The 8793-nt window shown below is 41.6% G+C and overlaps 1 long non-coding RNA gene across 1 annotated transcript in view; it reads right to left on the bottom strand.

The window, feature by feature from the left end:
* Positions 1–219, bottom strand: part of LOC115301014 — a 516-nt gene extending 297 nt beyond the window's left edge. Inside the window, exon 1 of the long non-coding RNA XR_003912940.1 lies at positions 3–219. This is a non-coding gene — a long non-coding RNA (uncharacterized LOC115301014). The remainder of the gene's footprint in view (positions 1–2) is intronic.
* Positions 220–8793: the final 8574 nt, after the last annotated feature.

The raw sequence follows: 8793 nt of genomic DNA, 5'->3' as shown, positions 1-8793 counted from the left end.
ACCTGGGCCGGTTCACCCCTCCTTAGGCAACCTGGTGGTCCCCCGCTCCCGGGAGGTCACCATATTGATGCCGAACTTAGTGCGGACACCCGATCGGCATAGCGCACTACAGCCCAGAACTCCTGGGCTCAAGCGATCCTCCTGCCTCAGCCTCCCGAGTAGCTGGGACTACAGGCGCGCGCCACCGCGCCCGGCGCTCAGATGGCCTGCAAGGAAGTACTAGAGGCTGTGGTGGGATGACGTTATCTGGAGGTGGAGTAAAGGCGGGGCTGCGGGAATGGCCACGCGTCGTGTGACGTCATCCGGGATCGGTTGCTTTCCTGCTTTTTACTGCGCTCCGAGCGCTTGAGCCGCTTTCGCTTTTCGGGCTCTGGCTCTGGGCTTGTTGCTCCGAACACCGTCTTCCTGTACTTAAGCCAGCTTTCATACATACCGCATCTTTACGGGGAAGACGAGGGAACCATCTGTCCCTGAATGTCTCACTGTCCACAGCAAGCAGGTCCTTTCGCCGTAGCTGTACGAGGAAGTGTGACCTGTAGTAGCAAGGGGGTTGGGGGTCCGCAAAAGTGCCGGTGGCCCACTCAGTTTTCACTATGGAAATGAAGGAAGCCTAAGGGAATGGTCTGCTTTTGTCGACCCCGCATTTTCGTTGCACATTATTGTTGGAGAAAAATCGTGTCTGGGTGGATGGGCGGAAGAATTAGGATTTGGCAGCCTGGAAGGTTTTTTTTTTTTTTTTTTTTTTTTTGGAACAGGTCTAGGTGAGGAAGGGGTAAGGAGAAGGAGGAAAACAAGGATTTCCAACGACAGTAGATCTTCAACCGCCATACTTTTTATCTGTCTGATCACGATCTTCCCCATTCTTTTTTTCTGAAAGGTAGTCCCGACTTCGCCCTCCATCTCCTCCATTGCATCACATAACTTTGCTCCCTCCTTCATAGATAAATTAAAGGCCATCAGAAAAACTCTATCAACTTCTTGTCACTCTCTCCTCTAGATTTGTGTATATATCTTCAAGAAAGGATAACTCTGTTGTCCTTTCCTATCTCAAATCTAGTAGATAAAAATTCCTCCAGTCATTTCCACACCCATCCTATCTCTCTCTTTCACTTGTTTAAAGAGATACTGAGCTTTCTTTCATCTTAAAACTCCCCTTTGACCTTGGCTCTCTTTCCATATGGAATCTGGGTTTTCATGGTTTCATGAAAACATTTTTTACAATTACTACATTCATTTCCTAACATTCCATCTTTAGTCCATACACTGAAACTATTCTAATGCTCCCATACTTAAGCTCCTAACTGGCAGATCTAAGGGATCCTATAAGACCTATGCGACATCATTTATCATCCCCCGCCCCCCAATTTGTGTCATTTGTGACCACTTGAAATGTTCTTTTCCCTTGTTCTTGTTGACAACCTCTGATAGGTCCTCGAAAGCTTTGGCAGTCTCTCCTCTGCCAACTCTGTGAATGTTGCTGTTCCTTGTAATTCCCTTCTAAATCTTTTTTTTCTTGCTATGCTCTTCAAGAGCGATCTAATCAGTTGTCCAGGCTCTCCAATCTATAGCTCCAATATGATGTTCTTTCCAGAACTCCAGATCTATATTTTTAGCAGTCTACCAGATGTCATCTTGAAATCATTCAAAAGTTCAAATCTGACCATCTTCTGATCCCTACCTCCAAACCTGTCCAGCCAATTTCCCATATTCTCACTCCTTACCAATATATTTCTTTTATTTGTTAATTTCAGAAGTCTTTCAGTCATCCTTGACCTCTGTCTCATGCATTTAACAGCAGATATTTTTTTTCTTGTCTATCCAATGACAGGCACTGTGCTAGATGATAGAGATGTGATGAAAGAGACATTTGGGGGAAACAAACATAAAACAGCAAAACACACACACACACACACACACACACACACGCACACCATGCTGGAAACAAAGTCCCAAGAAAAGAGCAATGGTGGCAAGAATGGGGAAGGGACATAATTAAGAGAAAGTAGTCTGGTAAGCCTCCTTGAGAACCTATCATTTAAACTGGGACCTGAAGAATGAGCTATCAGTTAAGGTACTTCAATTGCCAGCAATAATGTGTAAACCAAAGCAAAGAAAACTCCTCTCAAGAAGGAACTGACTGGAAGGAAATGGGGGAAATGTGGTAGAATCGTAGTTGTCTCCGTCTAATCTTTTACTAATATTTAGTTGGGTAGATGAAACTCCACTTAGAGACTGATGTGATTTGATGTAAGGTCCAAGAGTGAAATGTCAAGAAAGAATTCTTGAGTTATTTTTTGGTGCAAAAAAAGGTGTTTTATTAAAGCACGGGTACAGAACCAGTGGGCAGAAAGAGCTGCACTGGGGTCGTAAGGAACAACTGGTTATATACTTTTCAGTTTGTTGTGGGGAGGGGTGGGGTAGTAGAGACAAAGAAAGTTTCCGAAAGGATTTTCATATGTTAAAGAAGACTTACAGGATCTTGGAGGCCTAGCTTCTGTCAAGCTAGGTTCTTCTTTGCTGCTAGTAAACAGCTGGGAGTTCCTGGAGGAATTTCATACTCCCCGTCTTAAGCATTTGTCAATGAGCTGCAAGTTGTAAGAAAATTTAATTTTATCTACATTTTCTTCTGCCTTTGTTCTCCACATCAGAGACCATCCTTCCCAGTTTCTCTCACAACCAAGTGTGTTCAAGTTCTCACCAATGAAATATGATTCCAAGTGATAGGTGCAGCCTCTACTCATTTGCTTAAATACAAATCTTTTGTCCTCTACTTCTGCTATTTTGCCCTTCCCCAGAGCTAGGTGGCGCCAGTGCAAACCCACAGCAGTGCCCCAGCTTCATGCAAATGAAGAAAATATGCCGGGTATACAACAGAGCATCAAGAGGAAAGAAACCAGGGTTTCTTGCCAGCCTTGGTCACTTTTACCTCTGGACTGTTACATGAGAATTAAGCTTCTGTCTCATTTAAATAACTGTGATTTGGGGGTGGGGGGTGGCAGTCTCCTGTTACTGTAGCATACTGGGTACTTTAGCCTACATAAGGAGCTCACAGAGGAAAACCTTGACTAACCAGAACTCAGAAAGAGCAGGAACCGAGAGAGCTATAGGCATCTCCAGCTCACCCTGATTGGACGAATCAGCCTCAATTTCCCATAAGAAGGGTCTGATTTTCTAGTTTGAGTCTTGTGCCCTCCTATAACCTCTATATTCATATCCATTTTTATTATAATTATGTTGTAAATAAAACTTTTATGTTCTGTTTTTCTCATTTATAACCATACTTTTGGTGGCAGGATAAGCCTCTCAATTTGATGCGTAGCTTATAATGATTTAAATCTAACGACAGTCAATTACACTAACCAGTCCTCATTCTACACATTTTACCTGTATTGTTTTATGGATTAATATTATGCATAATATTCAATGCTAAGTCAATTATTCACAAGTTTGAATTGGTGTTTGTTTTTAAGGTTTTGTATTTTTCTTCCAGTTTTATTGAGGTATAATTTACAAATCGATTTGTAAGCTATTTAAAGTGTACAACATGAACACACACACACACACACACACACACACACACACACACACCATCAATACATCCATCACCTTATATATTTACTTTTTTCCCCCCTTTGGTAAGAACTTTTAGGTTCTACTGTCTTAGCAAATGTCAATTATATAACACAGTGTTAAAGTGTTATAGTCACCATATTGTACATTAGATCCTCAGACTTTTTTCATCTTATAACTTAGTTTGTACCCTTTTACCAACTTCTCCCTATTTCCTCTCCCCCCAACTCCTGCCAACCACTTTTCTACTCTTGTTTTTATGAGCTTCACATTTTTAAAAACAGATTCCACATATAAGTGATACCAGGCAATATTTTTCTTTTTCTGCCTAGTTTATTTCACTTAGCATATCCCCTCATTTTATCCATGTTACAAATGACAAGCTTTCCTTCTTTTTAAAGACTGAATAATGTTTTATCATTATATATATAATGATATATATATGTTTTTATATATATATATAAACATTTTCTTTAATCCGTTAATCTGTTGATGGATACTTAGGTTGTTTGCAGACCTTCGCTATTGTAAATAATGCTGCAGTAAACACAGAAGTACAAGTATCTTTTCCAGATAATGGCTTCCTTTGGATATACATCCAGAAGTGGGATTGCTGGATCACATGGTAGCTCTATTTTGCTTTTCTTGAGGGACTTCTGTTTTCCACAATGGTTGAACCAGTTTAGATTTCCACCCACAGTGCCCATGGGTTCCCTTTTCTCTACATCCTGGCCACCATTTATTATCTAGGTTGTGTTTTGTTGTTACTGCTTTTAACCTATGTGCACATTTTTTGAAAGTTTTATTGATTTAAGTAATCTCTACAGCCAATGTGGGGCTCCAACTCAGGACCGAGAGACCAAGAGTCACATGTTCTTCTGAGCCAGGCAGGCACCCCTCGGTTGTCTACTTTTTAACAGTTCAACAAACTAGGTCATGTTTGCTCTTTAAAACATAATCTGAATGAGTTAATTTTGAGGTGCTTAAACGTTAGCATTCATCCCAAATGGTTTGTCTCCATATATCCACAAAAATCCACTCCCTGGAGCTCAAAACCTTTATATACTAGTCCGTCCGGGTCCGGGGCATTAATGACGAAGAGCGTGGGGTCAGATGGAGAGGCTTTCTGCCCAGGTAGGGAGAAAGGCTTTAGGGCAACCGGGGTCCCAGCTTATGTCCTCAGCAGCCATCAGGCAAGAGTACAGGACAAGGCTGAGGCTGGCCAGGGCCGAGGAGGCCTCAGTTGCTAGGTCTGACAGAATAGCTGAGGAGCAGGCTCCCTGCGGCACTAGAAAGCAGGCACAGAAATCACAGAGAAAGAAACTGGTGCGGCCTGGGGACGGCTGGCAGCCAGGACCACGCAAGTTTACTCTCCGGCAGCAGAACCGGGAGAGGAACCTGGCGGAAAGAGCCGGGCCTCCGGGAATGCAGGTGGGTCAGCAGAGGAGGGAGGGGCGAGGCGGCTCCCTGGAAAGGCGGGGCCTCCAGAAGGTAGGGAGAGACGGGACTGGCCAGGGAGGAGAAGGGGGCGGTCAGGAACCTGAGGTGGGTGGGAACGCTGGAGGGGAGAGAGGCAGAGGCGACTAGAGGCCGGGTTCCCCCGGGAGTGAGAGGCTTGAGCCAGCAAGGGGAAGGGAGGGGGGCCGCCAGGGGGCGAGGCGGACAAAGTACTTAACCACGACCTTGGTCCCGGATCTGGCGATCCGGCACTGGGCTGCATCATCCCCCGAAGGCCCACGTGTCCCTGTCCTTTGGCAGGCTGCTGGTTCGCCGATGCTGATCACTTGTTGCAGGATTTTCCTCAGGCTACGTTATTTCCACGTCAGAGACAAGCCCCTGTGGGCTAACATTGATTCTATTACATTTAATAGACGAACAATGCATTTACGAGAATGAACACTTTGACATAATAAACGTTTACTTCTAGGCACACCCTACATGGAGGAAAAGCCTTTAATATGGTTAATACACAACAGCTCATAGATCCAGAAACTCTTTTCTTGTGGCAGGTCTTAAAATTTCAGAACAAATCCTAGTACTGGACAAAATTACTCACCCTGTCACTCAGCTGGACCTATAAATATAAGTTAAATTTGGGAGAGCTATTTTCTTCAATTTGAATACGCGTTGACGTTCATCCAACGGTTCTGCGGATATGTTTTAACGTTTTAGGACTTAGTAGAACTCCATCTGAGCCTGGCTACTTATTACATTGATTCCGATCTGATGTGGAATAAATTACATCCCCAAACCAATACTTCAAATCCTTATATTTAACACTTTATCGCAGATATTGATTCTTTACACCAGCGTGTCAAAAACTCTGCTGTATTTAGTTTATTCGTCTTGAAAGTATTATCATGCATTAGAATGTTTCACTTTCATTAGATAAGGTTGAGAAGAGTGCTTCCTTTGGGGACTCTGGAGACTTAGGCTAAAGTCACCACCAGCCAGAATAATTGGCAAGTAGATTTGCTTTTTCATAACTTTCTATTCTCAAAGGTAACTATTTGCCCAGGTTAATATATCAGAACAGCCTGGCTTTTGGTAGGAAAGCAAATACTTTTAAGTTGATTACTGCTTTCACTGACTAAGGTGAGAGAGGATCAAGATAACATTCTTTGCTTAAATAGCTCTCATCCAACAAATAGTTACTGAGGGTGTGCTAGGTGCCCTGAAGTGTTAATTTCTTGTTAACATTCTGAATAAAGGTTAGTTTTGAGAATAAAAGTGTAAAAAGGGAAACAATGACTCTGCTTGACATGACGCAAAGTCTGAATAGGTTTATTCACCTTGGACTCTGAGGAAAGGGCATAATTTCTGAGAGGAATGACTGGAAAAGTATCTAAGCTTGATGATAGTTGCCCCCTGGCATAGCTAATAAAAAATTCCTGAGGCTTTTCTTATGTGGAGGTGATGAAGAGGGTAGTACCTTCCCCTAGACTTCCTCCCCTTGTCATGAATGGGTGGAAGGACACCGAGACCTTCTGAGGTTCAAATAGCAACCTACTTTCACTTTTATTTTGGAGGAGGAAATTTTAAGCTTTTCTCAGTGTGGTTTAGACAACTTTTTAATATTACTAAGATTTGATGATGGAATGCTTGAATATACAGCACCATGGGTGCTTATTAGGGGATACCTTATAAATGCATTGTTATCACAATTGTTGATACTTAAAAATGTATTGTTTCACTCCGGTTTCTGTGTATCATGATTTATTATCAAAGTGACTTATGGTTTCCTCAGGGGTTGCTTTTAGGGCTGATGTGCCCCGAAAGTCACTCTATATATGCATAGAATACTGAAGGAACAGGCTGCCTAAACCCCCTCCCTAAATGAAAGAGCTGTAATTCATCGTATGACATTCCTCATTTTCCACAGAGGGCACGACAAGAAATAAAGAAAAAAAAACTGTTACACATTAGTTGCAATATTCTCTTAATGGGGACAATCTAGAGTCATCATGATGTATGCATAAACAATATTACGTATTACTAAAAGTGTATTTGTATAATCGAGGCAAATGCTGAGTATGATTTATCATTATCAAAACTAATATTAATGCTCTTATGTATTAACTTAATATATAAACTAGAAAAGTGATTTACCCTCTTATGATAAATTTTATTAAAATAGTAGGTCCCTGGGGCCCTCAGTTGGTTAAGCGTCTTGACTCTTGGTTTCAGCTCAGGTCATGATCTTATACATTCTGGGCTCCACACTGAATTCCACACACTGATGGTGCGGAGCCTGCCTGCGATATTCCCTCTCTCTTCCTCTCTCTGACCTTCTCCTACTCTCTCTCAAAAGAAAATAAACTTTTAAAAACTGGGAAAAAAAGTAAGTAACTTTGTGCATTCATTCATTCATTCATTTGTTCATGAACTCTACCCATTAAGTCTACATCATTACCCATTAAGGATATGGAATCAAACCACAAGGGGCGCCTGGGCGGCCCAGTTGGTTGAGGGTCTCACTCTTGATTTTGATTCAGATTGTGATCTCACAGTTGTGAGACTGAGCCCCTCCTCAGAGGGCCGGGCCTGGTTAAGAGTCTCTCTTTCTCTCCCTCTGCCACTCTCTCTGCTCATGCTCTCTCTAAAATAAAAATAAATAAATAAATAAGCAAATAAATCAAATAAAAAAAATAAGATACTGCTTCACACCTACTAGAATTGCTGTAATTTAAAAAACCAAACAAAACCTGATAATAACAAGTGTTGACAAGAATTCAGAGAAACTGGAAATCTTGTACCTTGGTGGTGGGAATATAAAATGAGGCAGCTGCTGTAAAACACAGGTTGGCAATTTCTTAAAAAGTTAAATATACAACTACTATAGGGCCCAAAAATTCCACTCTTAAGTAAATGCCCCAAGAATCAAAAACTGGGACTCAGTTACTTACATACCAGTATTTGTCACAGCATTAGTCACAAGAGCCACAAGGTGGAAACAACCCAAGTGTCCATCAACTGAAAACTCAGTGGACAAAATGTGGTATGCAATATTATTCAGCTACAAAAAGGAATGAAGTTCTGACACATGCTATGCCACAAATGAGCCTTGAAAAAACATGTGCTAAGTGAAATAAGCCAGACACAAAAGGACAAATAATGTATGATCCCACCTATATGAAATACCTACAAAAAGCAAATACATAGAGACACAAAGTAGAAGTTGAGGGGAGCAGGATATTATTGCTTAATGGATATAGAGTTTATATTTAGGGTGATGGAAAAGTTTTGGAAATAGTACTGGTTGTACATTGTGAACACAATCAATGCTGCTGAGTTGTACACTTAAAAATGCTTAAAATGGCAATGGTATGTTTTATGTATTTTGCAATAGTGTATGTATTTCTCTCACTTTTTTTTTTCTGGAAATTTATTTGACTTTTCTAGTTCCTTTGCCTTTCACTTCCTTGTTATAGAACCCGGAGAAAAAAGTAATCTTCCAAATCTCAAGAAAAGGTGGTAAGCCAGTAAATTTAAAACTTTATGGATTAGAAACCAAATAAATAAAATAATTTTAAATGCCACACAATGCTGCTTCAGAGAGAATGAATGAATGAATTTAAAAATGAGTAAGTGGGGCGCCTGGGTGGCTCAGTCGGTTGAACGTCTGACTTCAGCCCAGGTCATAATCTCAGTTTGTGAGTCTGAGCCCCGCATTGGGCTCTGTGCTCACAGCTCAGAACCTCTCTTTGCCCTCCTCCCACTCGG

Source organism: Suricata suricatta, chromosome 9 (genome assembly GCF_006229205.1).
Source record: "Suricata suricatta isolate VVHF042 chromosome 9, meerkat_22Aug2017_6uvM2_HiC, whole genome shotgun sequence".
Lineage (NCBI taxonomy): Eukaryota > Metazoa > Chordata > Mammalia > Carnivora > Herpestidae > Suricata > Suricata suricatta.
The sequence above is the reverse complement of the archived record's forward strand: the minus strand, read 5'-3'. Positions and strand labels throughout refer to the sequence as shown.